At 40.5% G+C, this 17,710-nt stretch overlaps 1 long non-coding RNA gene across 2 annotated transcripts in view; it reads right to left on the bottom strand.

Moving 5' to 3' along the window:
* LOC122426730 overlaps nucleotides 1-17,231 on the bottom strand; it is an 81,548-nt gene extending 64,317 nt beyond the window's left edge. Inside the window, exons 1-2 of one of the 2 annotated variants that reach the window (XR_006265230.1) lie at nucleotides 17,065-17,231; nucleotides 16,820-16,982 (exon numbers count right to left, since the gene is read on the bottom strand). This is a non-coding gene — a long non-coding RNA (uncharacterized LOC122426730). The remainder of the gene's footprint in view (nucleotides 1-16,819; nucleotides 16,983-17,064) is intronic. The other variant, XR_006265229.1, reaches the window with a different exon arrangement.
* Nucleotides 17,232-17,710: the final 479 nt, after the last annotated feature.

Raw genomic sequence — 17,710 nt, 5'->3', positions numbered from 1 at the left:
CTGTGTGTGTGTGTGTGTGTGTGTGTGTGTGTGTGTGTGTGTAGTCGGGCTTTGCTTGGGGGTTGAATGTAATAAAAAAAGAAAAACAATGAAAAGTATATATTAGGTGCTTTTAAATAAATCAATCCAAACAAAAACAGCCAAGGGATGTCTGTGGAGTGTAGGCTGGCTGTGAGCAGAAATGGAGAGAAAGCACTGCCTTCAGGGACTGTGTAGCAACAGAACTCTGATTGGCCAGAATTGTGCAAATAGGCCCGGAGCAAGATCCGTGAATCCTCCTCCTACAGGCAGCTGAACTGGAGCAGGTCCAAGCAGGCCCTGCAAGGCTGTACTCAGAGCACTTTAGAGTACGGCTGCTGGCTGACGGCAGTTGTGAGTCCTCAGGACATTTGGCATTGTTAGCCCAGTACTTACCACAACAGCCTACTGCCTCTGCCTGTGCCCCTGCCTGCCATGGGTTGAATTTGTGTCCTCACAGACTGCAAACTATTTGAGACAGGGTCTTACCAACCACGATAACACAGGCAGAGAATGTCTCTGAAAGAACATCAGCCAGGAAGTCCCTGGCTTCTAGCTCTACCCCAATGTTAATCACTATTTGTTGCTGTTGCTTAATCGCTAAGTCATATCTGACTGTTTTGCGACAACGTGGATGGTTGTAGCCCACCAAGCTCCCCATGAAATTTCCTAGGCAAGAATACTAGAGTGGGTTACCATTTCCTCTTCCAGAGGATTTTCCGGACCCAGAGATCGAACCCATGTCTCCTGCATCTCCTGTATTGGCAGACGGATTCTTTACCACTGAGCTACCTAAGAAGTCCATAAAGTTTCTGTTCATTTAATATTAATGAAAGGAGATATTGCTGCTGCTTGTTACCTAATTGCTAAGTCATGTCTGATTCTTTGCAACCCCATGGACTGAAGCCCACCAGGCTCTTCTGTCCATAGGCTTTCCCAGGCAAGAATACTGGAGTGGGTTGCCATTTCCTTCTCCAGGGGCTCTTCCCAACCCAGGGATCAAACCCACCTCTCCTGCTTAGCAGACATATTCTTTACCATTGAGCCATCTGGGAAGTACCAATTACTGTATACTTTCCCATTAACACAAGGCTCACACAACTGAAATAGATAGAAACAATTATCCCATGTTCCAGATAAGGGAACTGAGTCACAGAAAGGTCCAGGGATATGCAGTCAGTAAGTTTGTGTGGCCCATGTGTGTGCTCAGATACCTGCTGGTTGACAACAACTTGAAGGACAATTAGATAGCAAAGTCTTCTAGCCTATTTTGGCCTGAGATGAAAGATAAGGATGAGCCAGTAGTTCCTGTTATTTAAAATAAAATGCCAGGATAAAAGATGGGGGGAAAAATCTGAATATTTTTCAGTGAGAAGTTAATAAAAACTACATGATAGATTCACAAATTGAACACTTTCAAGCAGTTTAAAAAGAATGAACTGGGCTCAGCAGTAAAGAGTTCACCTGTCAATTCAGGAAACACATGAGATGCAGGTTCAATTCCTGGGTGGGGAAGATCCCTTGGAGTAGGAACTGACAACTTACTCCAGTATTCTTTCCTGGAAAATTCCATGGATGTGATCAGTTCTAAGAGAGAGTTCAAAAAGGCATTTAAGAGAAAAGAAGCTTGATTTGGATAGGTGAACAGAAAACGGCCAGATTGGCAAGGGGAGAAGGGCCTTGTAGGTAGATGGAGCAGCATGAGTAAAGGGCCTCCAGATCTTCCCAACCCAGGGATTGAACCCGGGTCTCCCGCATTGTAGGCAGACGCTTTACCATCTGAGACACCAGGGAAGCCTCAGGGTAATAATAGTCTCACGCAATTAATTTGTGGGAGCAAAAAGTAGTTTGAAATGTCTAAAAGTTAAAGGATTGTAGTAGAGAGAAAGATTAGGTTGGAGTAGATCTTAGTACCCAAACTAGTTAGGATTTTCTGGTCAAGCTAAGAAGAGTGGATATTGTCTTAGAAGATGTAGAAAATTTTGAAGGGTTTTTATTATGAGAGCAATATATTGAGATTTTCATTGTTTAAAGCTCACTCTGGTGGGAAATGGATTGAAAAGGGAAAGGCTGGAATTAAGAAATTAGAAAATTATTGCAGTTATTCACAGTGGAATGGTTAAGGCAGGAACAGTTGATTGGATCATGGGATATGTTTGCCTAAGACAGACCAATCAAGTTTCTCTCTTTCTCAGTCAGCCAGTCTGTGTGTGTAACTGGAACTGTGGAGTAGCATGTTACAGCAAATGTAAAGAGAAGTAGAGAACTGCATGTCCTTAGAGAAAATAATATAAAGAACTAGAGAGAGAAGCGGAGATGAGAGAACATATGGACTGGGGGGAGAGAGAGACACACTTTAATTTCCAAATAGTCTTTAGGGCTTTGTTCCTTCTCACAAGTTTAAGAGAGAAGAGAATCATAGTCACTGAGCATTCATGGAGATAAGGCATCATGAGAAAGAGTCAGTAGAAACAATAACTAATACATTTAGAGCTATATGGACTACAAGTATTAAAATGTTCAGGTACATAGACGATCTATATGTTAAATGTTTAAAAACATAAAGCATGGATTCACAAAGATGGTTATACCACCAGAGACTATAACAAATGACAAATATTTTTATTTATTCATTTTGGCCACATTCCATGTCTTGCAGGATCTTAGTTCCCCAACCAGGGATCAAATCTGGATGCACAGCAGTGAAAATGTGGAGTCCTAACCACTGGACCATCAGGGAATTACCAACAAGACATATTTTTAGTACAGACAATTGAAATTTCTAGAAATGAAAATATAATTGTGGAAACTAATATAATTGATGGACAAACACTCTAGAAGAAATTGAAATAGCATAGATGAGCCAGAAGTTGAACCAAAGAAAATGCCTAGAATTCAGCACACACATAGAAAAAAAAGATAGGAAAAATATGAAAAAAATATATATACTGTGGAAGATAAGATGAGAAAGTCTAATATATATCTAATTTAAGTCCCAGAAGAAAGAATAGAGAACATGAAAACTGGACCAAATTGAAGAGATAATGGTGGAGAACTTTCGAAATTGAGGAACTTGAACTCATGTTGATGAGTTCATATATTGAAGAAACATTGCATACCATGTAGCTTTTTTTAAAGATGTTCATGATTAGATGTATCGGAATACAACAGTTCATGACTGGACACTGTACAATGCCAAAGGTAAAAATATATTTAAAGCATGGAAAAAGAAACGAGACCCCACATAGAAAGAAATGACAACCAAGCTAACTATGTATTTTTAATAGTAACAGTTGGAAGCCAGAGATAGCAGAATAATTTTACAAAGGTGTGAGAAAAAAAGAATTGTAAATTTTTAATTGTTTACCTCCCAAAATTATCCTTTAAGAAAGAGTGAAATAAAGATTCTTTTCAGATAACTTAAAAATAGATAATACAAAATATGTAGTCCTGGAAGGAAAATGTGACCTCAGAAGCAAGGTCTAAGGTTCAATAAGAAATGCAGCTCTCTGAATATGAGGGGAGCTAGTTTAGGGAATATAGAAGATGATAGAGCAACTTCAGTACTATATATCCAATTACAAATGTTATAAACACAAGAAGGAAAATAGACATTACAGTTATGCAAGAAATAAGACTATTGGTTTTTTATTTAGAACAACATTCAATGTATGAGGCTTATTGATATGATAAAAATTATTTAATCCTCCTTTCTTGAACATATAAGTTGTTTTCAATTTTCCTTATTATAATTAAAGGTATGATGACCATCTATATGGTTAAATCACTGAAGATACATAAAATTATTTTATAAGGTGAATTCCTAGCAATAGAAGTACCTGGAGAGTGGGTATATACATTTTTTAAAAGGTTTTTGATACATTTTGTTAAATGTCCTACAAAAACATACTGTTATACTCCTATCAGGAGTGCACGAGAATGCTTGTTTAACATTTCATTAATGTGTTTCATTTTAATGTTAGTTAGAATGCATCTTCTCTAAGGCTGAGCAATCTTTTTCTTTCCAATATATTTCTCTTATTGCTTTTATTTCATTGAATACATGTGAGAGAATATCATTTCAAATGTTTTACTGTTCATTTGTATTCTTTGTGAATTGCTTATTCATGTTCTTTGTTCACTTTTTATGAGATATTAACTTCCTCTTACTGATTTGTTCAAACTACATTCAAATTATCCATTTTTGAATGAAATTGAGAATTAAATGAAATACATTATTTTAAAAAATTATCTGAAGGCTAGGTGACAGCAAGTAAACATTTCAAATACGAGTGAATAGATGTACATATTATATTATTCTCTCAACATTTTTAAACTTAAAAAAGGGAAGTCCTTCCTGTGGGCATCTTCATTCATGCCACCCTGCACTTGTGATGCCTAGAAACTAATCCAGGGGGCTATTGATCTGGGAACTTCCTATAGGCCCATAAGGGAGATTAAGAGATGAAGATGTGTGAGCCATTTTGAAACTAAAAGAACATAGGAACAGTTAAGAGTCCTGTATTTCAGAAAGAAACTTGTAGAAATCTTAAACAAGTTACTTCATGCTATCTGACCTCCTTTTGCTTCCCTTCCCGTCCCTTCTTAGCCAGAAAACAGACTTTATTAAGCTCCTTATCTGCTCAGAGATCCAGCCAACCTCAAGGGCCTATATATGCTAATGTAATTGCTATATTTTTCTAAGTATTTCAAAAGCAATGTACACTTATCTGTGAAAACAAGTTCTCATTCTTTGCACCATGTTTGCCTTTCTGTCTCAGAAAGTTAGAATGGGTAAAGAATATCCAAGATGGGAAGAGGGTAGAGGAACTTTCCAAAAATATTGTACCCTGCAAAGCAGAATAGAAGGCAAATTAACTGCATGTTCCAAGCAGAGAAAAGAAAGACAGAAGCAGGACAAGGAGGTCAGGCTTATGTGTCTTTATTTTCCACTCCTGGGTGAACCCGAAGGCCAGAAGAGGCATGGTGGAAATTTTCAGGCATGTATAGTAGGAACCTAAGAACATTCAGGTAGGCAACCAGGGCCACTCTTTCTCAAGCAGAGTCTGGAGGAGCATGTGAGCTTCTTGGCAGAACCTCACACAAAACCCTAGTCAGTGTGGCCCAGGCAATAGCTTAGCAGTGGAACAGGGAAGTGGCCTAGGTAGGCAAACACATAGCATTCTCTCTCTCCCACTACCTAGAACCCCGGTGGTGAGCAGTGTACCCAAAATTTCACAACTGCTCCAAAGAGCGGCCAAGGAGGTATTGAGAGGGCTAAGAGAATTGAGAAGATGCCACACTGACCCCACTGGCCACTCGAGACCTCTGGTCACCCGTCCAAGAATCAGAGCAGACCAGCCACTCCACAGTGGGGATTAGTGGGAATACAGGGGATGCTATTTTGGCTCAGAACACCCTTTTTGCCTTCCACCATGCTTCCCTGGTTGTTCAGATCGTAAAGAATCTGCCTGCAATGCAGGAGACCTGAGTTCAATCCCTGGGTTGGGAAGATCCCTTGGAGAAAGAAATGGAAAACCACTCCAGTATTCTTGCATGGAGAATTCCAGGGACAGGGGAGCCCAGCAGACACAGTCCACGGGGTCACAAAGAATCAGACACAACTCAGCAACTAAGACACACACTTACATGAAGTCTTTTTAGTCCCCCTTAAACTCCAGGTGCCACCCTGGAGAAGCACAGGGCAGGGAGGAGAATTCCAGACAACGCCGAGTCTCTCTGGGATGTGTTACTTAACTGGAGGAGATGGAGCTATCTTCAAGATAGCAAGATTGTTTTCCCACCAGCCAGTGCAATAGGGACTCATATTAGATCAGTCATGGAAAAATTTTGAAAGCTATATTGAGCCACATTTCCTTTGTATATTTGAATGCAGTGTAGCCATGATACATAGTTCAGTTTTGTCCCATGTCATAGAATATCAGGGATCCTAATCAAGGAAGGTACATAGAAGGAAGACCTTTCTAGGGCTGTTTTGTTGTTCAGTCACTCAGTCATGTCCAACTCTTTGTGACCCCATAGACTGCAGCAGGCCAGATTTCCCTGTTCTTCACCATCTCCCAGAGCTTGCTCAAACTCATGTCCATTGAATCAATGATGCCATCCAACCATCTCATCATCTATTATTCCCTTCTCCTTCTGCCTTCAGTCTTTCCCAACATCAGGGTCTTTTCTAGGGCTGTTTAGGAATTTTAATTCTCCGTGTCTGTCTCATTATCTCTTTAAATCCTCAATTATTGTGAAACCATTTATATTGTTTGTTTGTTTGAACTCAATGTTATGGCTCAAAAGGCTGTTGTAGAAAATATGGAGTTTAAATTTGGAATGGAGACTATGGTATATATATATATATGAAACAGAAATATATTTTTAACTCTGTATGTGCACACATGCAGAATACACATGTGAGCCAGAAATGTGCTCTAACATTTAGCTGCTGGGCAACCCTCAGCTGATAAATAATCTGCCTGCAATGCGGGAGACCTGACTTTGATCCCTGGGTTGGGAAGATCCCCTAGAGAAGGAAAAGGCTACCCACCCCAGTATTCTGGCCTGGAGAATTCCTTGGACTGTATAGTCCATGGAGTCGCAAAGAGTCGGATGCAACTGAGCGACTTTCACTCTTTCACTCACTCAATTACCTAGAATGTAGAATCAGCAAAAGTCCAAATCCAAAATTAATCAGGTAGTTAATGAGTTTAGTATCCACCATCCCTAGTGTCTCTGTAATTCTTTGATGCAATGAAATGTAAAATAGTGCCTAAAAGAAGTTTGGCTCCAAATAGGCAAGGTCTCCTTCATTTGCCTGGTCTCAGGGGCTCTCTCTTGCAAGGGCAGCCCACCTAGATGGGACAAGCCTTGCAAACTCAAGCAGTCTTGCCAGTGGTGGGGGCAGAGACCATGACTCAGTCTTCTTGCTACTGGGGAGGCTCTAGAACACCATCTAGCCCCACCCTTTTCACTGACCTGGGCAGTGGGAGCTCCAGGCCATCAGATGAACTCCTTTCTCATTTCTGACCCAAGGAATGTCCTAAACTGAACTCTGCTCAGCTCCAAAGCTACTGCTCCCTGCTCCCTGCAGAGAGAGCCCGCCCCTTGCTGGCTCAGCCTTCCCCTGCCGTATTTGGTTTAAATTACCTCTTTGAACCTTGGTCTCATTATTTTTGGACCATCATTTGGTCTGGAACATTTTCTTGCCACGGGTTCCTTCTGTTCTCCCTCCTTTTCACCCTCTTGGATGTGCTTCCCAAAGCCTCTTTTCACAGTTCCTTTGGGGTGGTTTTTATTACCTTCATGCATCTTAATCTGAGTAGGGAGCATTGTCATCCCCCAGCCTAGATTCCTGCTTTTTTTAGTTGTTACAGGAGCTGTTCAGTTTAAAGAGCTGGGGGAACTCTGCTTCTCTAGCACCTCATGACCCAGTTCATGGTATGACCTTTTCTAGTGTGATGTAAAAAACCAAGCTCCACAGTCATCCAGTGATGCTACAAACCACTCCCTACTCTCAGGGACAAAACCATAGGTCTGGGGCTGCCCTTCAATAGTTAAAGATCCAAGAGTGCCATGTATTTCTCTCCCCCATGTTAAATAGAAAGAGTTTAATATGGTAGTTGAAATAATTTGTGTGCTTTGAGCAGCAATTAATACATCTCAGCTGGTTTGAACAATTACAAAAGCATGTTTATTTCCCATAACAAAAGTCTTTGGGCAGGGAAATTCCAAGGTTAGCTAAGTCAGAGCTCGATGACATCAACAAGGTTCCGGTTCTTACCATCCTTCTGGTCTACCACCCTCATTGTGTGAGCTCATCCTTGGGCTAACTTAGCCATAAGAGGCTAACACAGTCTTACCCAAACACCACAATGTCCAACTAGCTGTAAATTTTTGCAGGTTATTTTGTCTTTTAACCTTTATTTTCTCATCCAAAATGGCAGTAAATGATAGTAACCACTTACATGGTGATTCTGGAGGTAGTCATGGCAACCCACTCCAGCATTCTTGCCTGGAGAATCCCCATGGACAGAGGAGCCTGATAGGCTACAGTCCATGCGGTCACAAAGAGTCAGACACAACTGGGCAACAACTAAGCCCAGCATATAGTGATTATATGCCAATCAGTCTTCTAAGACTGCACATATGCCTCTGCACTTAATCTCCACTACAATGCAGTGCTGTTCTTAGTCACTCAGTTGTGTCCAACTCTTTGTGACCCCATGGACTGTAGCCCACCAGGCCCCTCTGTCCATGAAATTCTCCAGGCAAGAATGCTGGAGTGGGTTGCCATGCCCTCCTCCAGGGGATCTTCCCAATCCAAGGATCAAATCCAGGTCTCTCACAATGCAGGTGGATTCTTCACTGTCTGAGCCATCATGGAAGCCCAAGGACACTGGAGTAGGTAGCCTATCCCTTCTCCAGGGGATCTTCCCAACCCAGGAATTGAACTGGGGACTCATGCATTGCAGGCAGATTCTTTACCAACTGAACTACCAGGGAAACCCTAACAATGCAGTGAGGTAGTTACTATTATACTTCTCACTTTGAAATGAAGAAAATAAAGCACAGAAAAATTAAGTGAGCTGCCACAGTCACACAACTCCTCAGGAACAAAGCTGTGATCTAATACTTTAGCATTCATGACCAAACCATGCATTTTAATGCTGTTAATAATTAATGGACTCTTAATGAAACAGTCTATAATGGACTCTTAATGAAACAGTCTATAAAAAACAGTGCTTACCTTTTCATTGGATGAACATGATTAAATGAGATAATACAAGTCAATCATTTAGCAGAATAGCAGGATCATAACAAGTACTCAATGAACACTAGGTAAAAAGTCTGCAGTCACTTCAAGAGTATGGTTAAGAAAGTTAAATAGCCACTTACTGATTTTCCCATACACCAGATCTCTCTCTTGGCTACTCCTTGTTCTGAACTAACCCTTAGTTGACTTTTAACTCACTCCTTGTACTTTCTTAGCTCTTAAAAGACTGAGGGAAAACCTCCATAAGTATAAATTTCCTTGATCCACAAAAGCAGCCTGTATCTACCTGGCTGTGACCTTGGGAATCCTTTCCGAGTCTTATCTTGAGTCAAAGGAAATTCCCCATTGCCTTCAACCCATACTGGTATTAAATCTGGTTCTGCAGATTTCTTCTACCCTTCAGTTGTTTCTCCTTAAAAATCATGAGATATTGGGACTTCCCTGGTGGCCCAGTGGTTAAGACTCCATAACTCCACATTTCCATTGCAGAGGAAACAAGTCCAAGCCCTGTTTAGGGAACTAAGATCCTGAATACCACGTGATGCAAAAAAAATAAAGTCTTTTAAAAATCATAAGATATTTCATGATAGAGAAAATCATAAAGAATAATAAAACATACATGCACCACCACATGTACTGTTAAATGTTAATATCATTGTGCATTTCAGGCCTTTTAAAAATAAATAAAACATTAAAGATAAAACTGAAGCCCCCTTATCCTCTTTACCTTCTCCTTTTTGGTAACCGTGCTCTTAAATGTATATATCCCATCTGCATAGGTTTTTATATTTTTATTACATTTTTATACAAAACATTTATTATTATTTTGTGTGTTCAGTAACTTTAAAGATAAATGGTGTCATATTGTACATAAGATTTTGGAGCTTGATTTTTTTTTTAAAAAATCAATGTTCATTTTGACTTATTTTGCATTTGCTCTTTTCATGCTTCTTTTTTAAAAACCCTCAATTTTTTCTTCCTCCTTGCCTTCAGTTATGTTAATAGAGCTATAGCTATTCTTCCTTCCTCCACCACCTTTTCTCCACTTGGCTTCTGGTTTAGAAGTTAGGTTGTATTTCTGTTTTCTAATGGTCAATCATACACTTTTAATACACATAGTTAATATGCACATTTTTTCTAATGTCTAAATTTATTCATTATCTCTAGCACCGCCTGAGACAAGAGAAGGATGTCAGTGTGTTCTAACTGCTCAGCCCTCCCTCCGCCAACATTCTTTGGTGCTTATTGTCTAGATTTACATCCCCACTTTTTAAATGCATATTTTATTTTTATGCTGTTAATAATTAATGGACTTATTGAAATACTTTGCAACTATTTTATCTTGTTTCCAATTCTTCACTTTAATTTCACTTTTCCCCTTTTTGACTTATGTACATGGGTCCATGAGGAGTAAATTTCCTTGTTCTTCATGTAGCTAATTGTGTCCCTGTTTTGTCCTCACAATTGAATAATAATTTTTAGCTGTGTATGAAACTCTAAAGTTAACTTTTTTCCCCTAGTGCTTTGAAGATATTAGCTGAGCTACACAGGGCTCTTATGTGGCTGATGATCATTCTTTGTCAATTTTGTTATTTCTTTGTAGGTTGTGGTGGTTGTTGTTTAGTTGCTAAATCATGTCTGACTCTTTGCAATCCCATGGACTACAGCATGACAGTCTCCCACATCATTCACTCTCTCCTGGAATTTGCTCAAGTTCATGTCCATTGAGTTAGTGATGCTATCTAAACATTTTATTATCTTCCTCCCCCTTCTTCTTTTGCCTTCAATCTTTCCCAGCAGCATGGTCTTTTCCAATGTGTCTGCTTATTGAATAAGATGGCCAAAGTATTGGAGCTTCAGCTACAACATCCAGTGAATATTCAAGGTTGATTTCCTTTAGGATTAACTGGTTTGATTTCCTAGCTGCCCAAGAGAGTCTCAAGAGTCTTCTCCAGTACCACAATTTGAAAGCATCAATTCTTCAATGCTAAGCCTCCTTTATGGTCCAAATTTCAATCCATAGAGGACTACTGGAAAAATCATAACTTTGGCTAGATGGACCTTTGTCAGCAAAGTGACATCTCTGCTTTTTAAAGTGCTATCTAGGTTTGTCATAGCTTTCCTCCCAAAGAGCAAACATCTTTTGATTTCATGGCTGCAATGACCATCCACAGTAATTTTGGAGCCCAAGAAAACAAGATCTGTCACTCCTTCCACTTTTTCCCCATCTATTCACCATGAAGTAACTGGACCAGGTGCCAGGATCTTAGTTTTTTGAATGTTGAATTTTAAGCCAGCTTTTTCACTCTTCTGTTTTACCCTCATCAAGAGTTTCTTTAGTTCTTCTTCACTTTATGCCATTAAAACAGTATCATCTGCATATCTGAAGTTGTTGGTATTTCTCCCGGCAATCTTGATTCCAGCTTTGGATTCACCCAGCCGAGCATTTCGCATGATGTACTCTGTATAGAAGTTAAATAAACGGGGTGACAATATACAGCCTTGACATACTCCTTTCTCCATTTTGAAACAATCCATTGTTCCATGTTCAGTTCTAATTGTTGTTTGTTGACTCACATACAGAGTCAACAACAGGAAGAAACAGGTAAGGGGACCTGGTATTCCCATCTCTTTAGGAATTTTCCACAGTTTGTTGTGATCCACACAGTCAAAGGTTTTAACATAGTCAATGAAGCAGAAATAGATATTCTGGAATTCCCTTGCTTTCTCTATGATCCAGTAAATGTTGGCAATTTGATCACTGGTTCCTCTGCCCTTTCTAAACCCATTATGTACATCTGGAAGTTCTCAGTTCACATATTGCTGAAGTCTCACTTGAAGGATCTTGAACATAACCTTACTAGCATATGAAATGAGCACAATTATACAGTAGTATGAACATTCTTTGGCATTGCCCTTCTTGGGAATTAGAATGAAAACTGATCTTTTCCAGTCCTGTGGCAACTGCTGAATTTTCCAAATTTGCAGACATATTGAGAGCAGCACTTTAATAGCATCATCTTTTAGGATTTCAAAAAACTCAGCTGGAATTCCATCACCTCCACTAGCATTGTTCCTAGCAATGCTCCTAAGAGCAATTTGACTTCACATTCCGGGATGTCTGGTCTAAGTGAGTGAACACACCATTGTAGTTATCTGGGTCTTTAAGACCTTTTTTTTGTATAGCTCTTCTGTGTCTTCTTGCCACCTCTTAATCTCTTCTGCTTTTGTTAGGTCCTTACCATTTCTGTCCTTTATTGTGCCCATCCGTGTATGAAATGTTCCCTTGATAGCTCCAGTTTTTTTTTTTTTTTAAGACCTCTTGTCTTTGTCATTCTTTTGTTTTCCTCTATTTCTTTGCATTATTCATTTAAGAAGGTATTCTTCTCTCTCCTTGCTATTCTCTGGAACTCTCCATTCAGTTGGGTATATCTTTCCCTTTCTCACATACCTTTCACTTCTCTTCTTTCCTCAGCTATTTGTAAAGTCTCCTCGGACAATTACTTTGCTTTCTTGCATTTTTTTTCTTGAGGGTAGTTTTGATCACTGACTCCTGTACAATGTAATGAACCTCCATCCATAGTTTTTCAGGCACCCTGTCTGCCAAATCTAATCCTTTGAATCTATTCATCACCTCCACTGTATAATTTTTAGGTCAGCTTTAGTATTTTAGTATTTAATATTTCTACAGTTTCACTACAACATAATGGATGTGATTTCATTTCTACTTGTTCTGTTTGCACTTTATGTGAACTTTCAACCTAAGTATTCATGAGTTTATTTCTCAAAATTTATATCATTCTCTGTTCCCCCCCACCCCCGGAACTCCTAATAAAGCATATATTGTATGCTCTCAGTCCATTTCCTATGCCTCTTAACTGTCCATCATATGTTTGTATATGTATATATAATTTCTTGTTCTATCTGTATTTTGTTTATATCTCTGAGTTTTATTTTTTTATTGTATTAGTCAGTTTTCCAGAGAAACAATATCAATAGTAAGTAGATAGGTAGATAGATAGATGAAGAGAGAGAGATTATAAGGAGTTGGTTCACACAGTTATGGACACTGATAAGTCCAAATCTGCAGTGTTGGCCAGCAGACTTGAGACTCAGAATAGCCAATTGTGCAAATAAAGTCCAAGGGACAGTCTGCTGGAGAATTCCTTCTTACTTGGGAGAAGGTTGAATTTTTTTTTTCTATGCAAGCTTTCAACTAACTAGATAAGGCACACCCTCAATATGGAGGAAATTTGCTTTCTTCTACTGATTAAAACATTAATTTCATTTAAATCACTCTCATAGAAACATACAAAATACTTTTGACTAATTATCTGGACATTCCATGGCCCAGTCAAGTTGACACATAAAATTAATCATCACACCCATGATACTAAAAATGCAGCATTTATCATATTGAAAAAATTACTCAACAAATGGAATAAACTGTAAGCTACATACTGTCAAGAAGAGAGCAATAATATAAAATGCCACATTTTTAGTACCATAGTTTACTATTATTTAAATATTTTCTTACATGCACCTGATTTTTGCTTCCTTTGTTTCATTATCTTTTTAGTATTTTTCTTATTGTTGCCATAATTCCTTTATCTCTTTGATGATCCTAAACAGACTTACTTTTAAATTATTTCAGATTGCCCTATTATTTTAACTTAATTTTAATTCATTTTCTTATTTTCTATTTTGTTAGATATCTATCTTATTAATATTACTAAAGTATTTCAGAATTTTGGTTTACCGGTTCACTTTGTATGAGTCCATTTCAAAACCAGGTTGTGTATGGACAGCTCGGAATTTTCATCTTTGTGTGAATTTAGGGTTATTACAGACTTAATCTTAAAGTCAGCAGGCATTTTGACTCAGGTCTTAGCTCAGTCCTGTCTTCTGCTTTCCTGGGCATATAGCTTTACATAAGCTACAGACTCAGGCTGTGCAATTTTCTCCAACCTCTTTATGACTTGATAACCAAGGCAGGGATAAGGTTCTCTATACTCATTATTATAATGACAGGATTGAATATGCAGCTGCCCCTGCCTGCTTTATGACCTGTGGCTTCACAGGGCTGGAGATTCAGCCATATCTACATGTCTGGTATTTTATTGATCACTGTGATGTGTCGGAGCAGAGTTCATGCCTCAAATGTGAACCAACAATACCATTTTGACTAAAACTCCCCCATTTCTATTGTTTTTCAAGCTCTATTGCTTCAGCCTTTCTAATATACTTGCTCCACGTTCTTAGCATTCTCTAGAGTCTTATAATGAAAATAGAGCCTTTAATCACCTCCCCACCTTTTCCAGTTAGGTCCCCAACAAGAAACAGATGGAATACTAAAATGGGATAATTCAAGAGAGTTTAGCAAGGGTGTTGTCAAAGTTAAGAGAAATCAGAAAGGGTTGGTGAAGCTCCCAAGAATAGCAACAGCAGGAACCCAATACCACCTAGGCTTAAAGAAGCAGAGAAAAAAAAAAATCTACTAACAGAACTAGTAGAAAGTTAGAGCTGTGGCTACAGGAGACAGCTGCCCAGAATGAGTCGTGAACTTTGATAGAGAATAATGGTCTGTTGCCAAACCTTAGCCAGGCAAAGACAGGGGCTGCTTCTGCTGCTGCTGCTAAGTCTCTTCAGTCATGTCCGACTCTGCGCGACCCCATAGATGGAAGCTCACCAGCCTCCCCCATCCCTGGGATTCTCCAGGCAAGAACACTGGAGTGGGTTGCCATTTGCTTCTCCAATGCATGAAAGTGAAAAAGTGAAAGTGAAGTCGCTCAGTCTTGCCCAGCTCGTAGCGACCCCATGGACTGCAGCCTATCAGGCTCCTCCATCCATGGGATTTTCCAGGCAAGAGTACTGGAGTGGGGTGTCATTGCCTTCTCTGAAGACAGGGGTAAGGGAGCAGATACTCCACACCCCTTTGCCTTGCTGATCTCCTATTGGTGTTTCCCATTGGCCAAACCTAACTGGAAGCTGGATTACAAGAGGCCCCTTAATGTCACAAAAGTCAGCTGCTCAAGATACACAGCAGAATGAAAAAGGGTAAAGAATGGATCTGGATGTTGTAAATAGAGAATATCCAAAATACCACCTATCCCAAGACTACACATTTCTCAAGTCATATCCATCTCCATCTTTGAAATACAAAAAAGAAGTCTTCCTTTTTCACATACCCCTATTTAGCTTCTGCCTTTTTGCCCTTTTTCTTTCACAAATCACTTCTTGAAAGAGTTGTCTAAATGCACTGTTGATAATTTTTTCTCAGTGACTCTCTACCTTCTATAATCCAGTGAACAACTTTTAAACCCTGAAATTTCTCTCAGAGAAATTACTGATTTCCTGCTGAATTATCAACTCAATTATCAAACTTCTCAACTCTTAACAACTTCATGGAGGCACTTCTGAAGGCCCCTCCCTTCTTGGTTTCTGTGTGACCACTTTCTCCCAGTCCTTCTCTTATGGGACTGAAATGGCAGCACGTAGGAGGAGCAGGTGCCTGGGCTGAAGAAGCAGCACCTTTGTAAGACCTGAATGCTTCAAGACAGAGAGGACTGCCATGGCTAGAGGTGTAGCAAAGGGGTTAAAGGGGTGAGGGTGGAGAACACATCCCAGAAGAAGAAGCAGCGTGTGTAATGGTCATAACTCCTTGTTTACCATCAGTGAGTGCAAAGTCGCTTCAGCCGTGTCCAACTCTTTGCAACCCTATGGGCTGTAGCCCACCAGGCTCCTCTGTCCATGGGCTTCTCAAGGCAGAAATACTGGAGTGGGTTGCCATGCCCTTCTCCAGAAGATCTTCCTAACCCAGGGGGTTGAACTGGTCTCTCTTACATCCATCAGTAGCTACAAAGTTGACCACAAAACTTTACAGAGTCCTTCTTCAGGAAGAGAAAAGCTGAAGTGATCTGGAAGGAATGGAATTTTCTATAGCAAAGACATATAGTATCTTAGAGGTATTTGTTTTCAAAAGTATGTAAACCCTAGCTTTCCATCAGCACTCTGTTTATTTGATGGAACTTCTTCACCAAGAATATTCCCTCTTCCTTTCAGTGCCTCTGGAGCAGTATGAGCTGACAGCCCCCCATCCTGCAGGGCATCAGGACTGCAGGGCCCTAAGCAAAGACAGGGCAATCAGAAAGTCCTATCTCTCATCCCCCTTCATTCCTCTGACATATGAGAGAAGAGAGAAAAAGTAAGGTACAAGAAAAAGAGATGCTAAAGACTGAGCAGGCAGGTGGGATTCAAAGTCCTTCCCCCCCACCCCAAATTAAAGAGACATTTTCTCTGCCAGGGCTTCTGGACCTTGATACAGCAAGAAGTCAAACAGAAGCATTCATCTCCTTGCAAATGGGACCCACCTCTCCACCTTGGAGCATGGACCGAATGCAGCTGAGAGCTCCAATGGGAAAAACTGGGTATGATTCTGCAGACATTTACAGACCTTTGCCTCTAGATCCCCTTGAGTTCCCTCCCCGGGAGCATTCGACAAATATGCATAACTACTAGGCTGTCCAAGGAATGCAGCCGTCTCAGTCATTCATTACCAAGGCTCAAAACCACCGGGCAGGAAGAGCAGACAGAGAGATCTGGGCAGGATCTGCCTCCGATGAGGTTTGGAAACGGGAGATGCCCCTGACTAGGCAGGCTGAATTGATGTGGTCTGGCCTGGGGGCAAGGGAATGGACAGAATGACCTTCACAGCTCTCGGCCCAGCCCGGTGGGTCTACGAAAAGAGACGTTTGATTCATTCTCGGGCTCTACCCAAGTGACTCTGAAATATTCCTAGACAGTTGCCAGGAGAGTCAATGGGGGTGAAACAAAGATTCAAGAGCCAAGATTCCCAATTTCCAGCCATTCCCTTCAGCCCTCTCCTGTGTTTTCCTTTATGTCTGTTTGCTGACTTCCCTTCTCTGATAAACTGCAAGACCCCTGAGGGCAGAGGCTCTTTCCCTTTCTGCCCCCTCCTGCCAAGCTATGCTGGGTTGCCTTAAGAAGAAGACTTACCGTTTAACTCAAAGTCGTTTCTCTGAGTCGCAACTTGTCAGCCACAGGACTATGGAGAGCATGAGCTGATCAGCAGTGGTGAGAATGACGAGGAGGAATAGAGGCTGGAATCATGACGATTACTCATTTATGGTCTTCCTATTTATTTCCACTCTGAAGTCTGCTAAAGAGAAAAGGAATTAGTTAAAAAAAAAAAAAAATGCAGACATGTTACCATTCCAGACTCAGAAAATCAAACCTCTTACCCAGAAGAGCACTTCATCAAATGAGAAGGTTAAGCGGGGACCCAAAATCTGATCCTCTTCCACATCTGGCACTTTTGTACCCCGTTGAGATAGCTCTGTGCAGCCAGATAGATAGGTTGCAGATGTCACTGAATTAGTCAAGGCAGGGAAAGTCAGAGAGCAGGAATCAGGAAAGCTCTTCCACAGGATGACTTTTTGAGTGTGGATTTGTAGACTAGGAAGAAGACATAAGGAGAGGCCAAGATGAAGCTCTAATACTTTGGTTACCTGATGCAAAGAGCTAACTCATTGGAAAAGACCCTGATGCTGAGAAAGAATTGAGGGCAGGAGGAGAAGAGGGCAACAGAGGATGAGAGAGCTGGATGGCATCATCAACTCAATGGACATGACTTTGAGCAAACTCCAGGAAATAGTGATGGACAGGGAAGCCTGGTGGGCTGCAATCCATGGGGTCACAAAGAGTCAGACACGATTTAGTGACTGAAGAACAACAAGACAGTTCTCTGTAGGTCCTTGTGTTGGGCAGGGAATGGAATGCATGGGACTGAGGCATGCAGGCAAGGACCAGAAAGAATTTTAGGAGAGCTGCAAATTGTGGGAGATGGTTACACGGTGAAACTGGGCTGGGGACGTGAGGGAGATGGAC

Source organism: Cervus canadensis, chromosome 24 (assembly GCF_019320065.1).
Source record: "Cervus canadensis isolate Bull #8, Minnesota chromosome 24, ASM1932006v1, whole genome shotgun sequence".
Classification (NCBI taxonomy): Eukaryota; Metazoa; Chordata; class Mammalia; order Artiodactyla; family Cervidae; genus Cervus; species Cervus canadensis.
The sequence above is the reverse complement of the archived record's forward strand: the minus strand, read 5'-3'. Positions and strand labels throughout refer to the sequence as shown.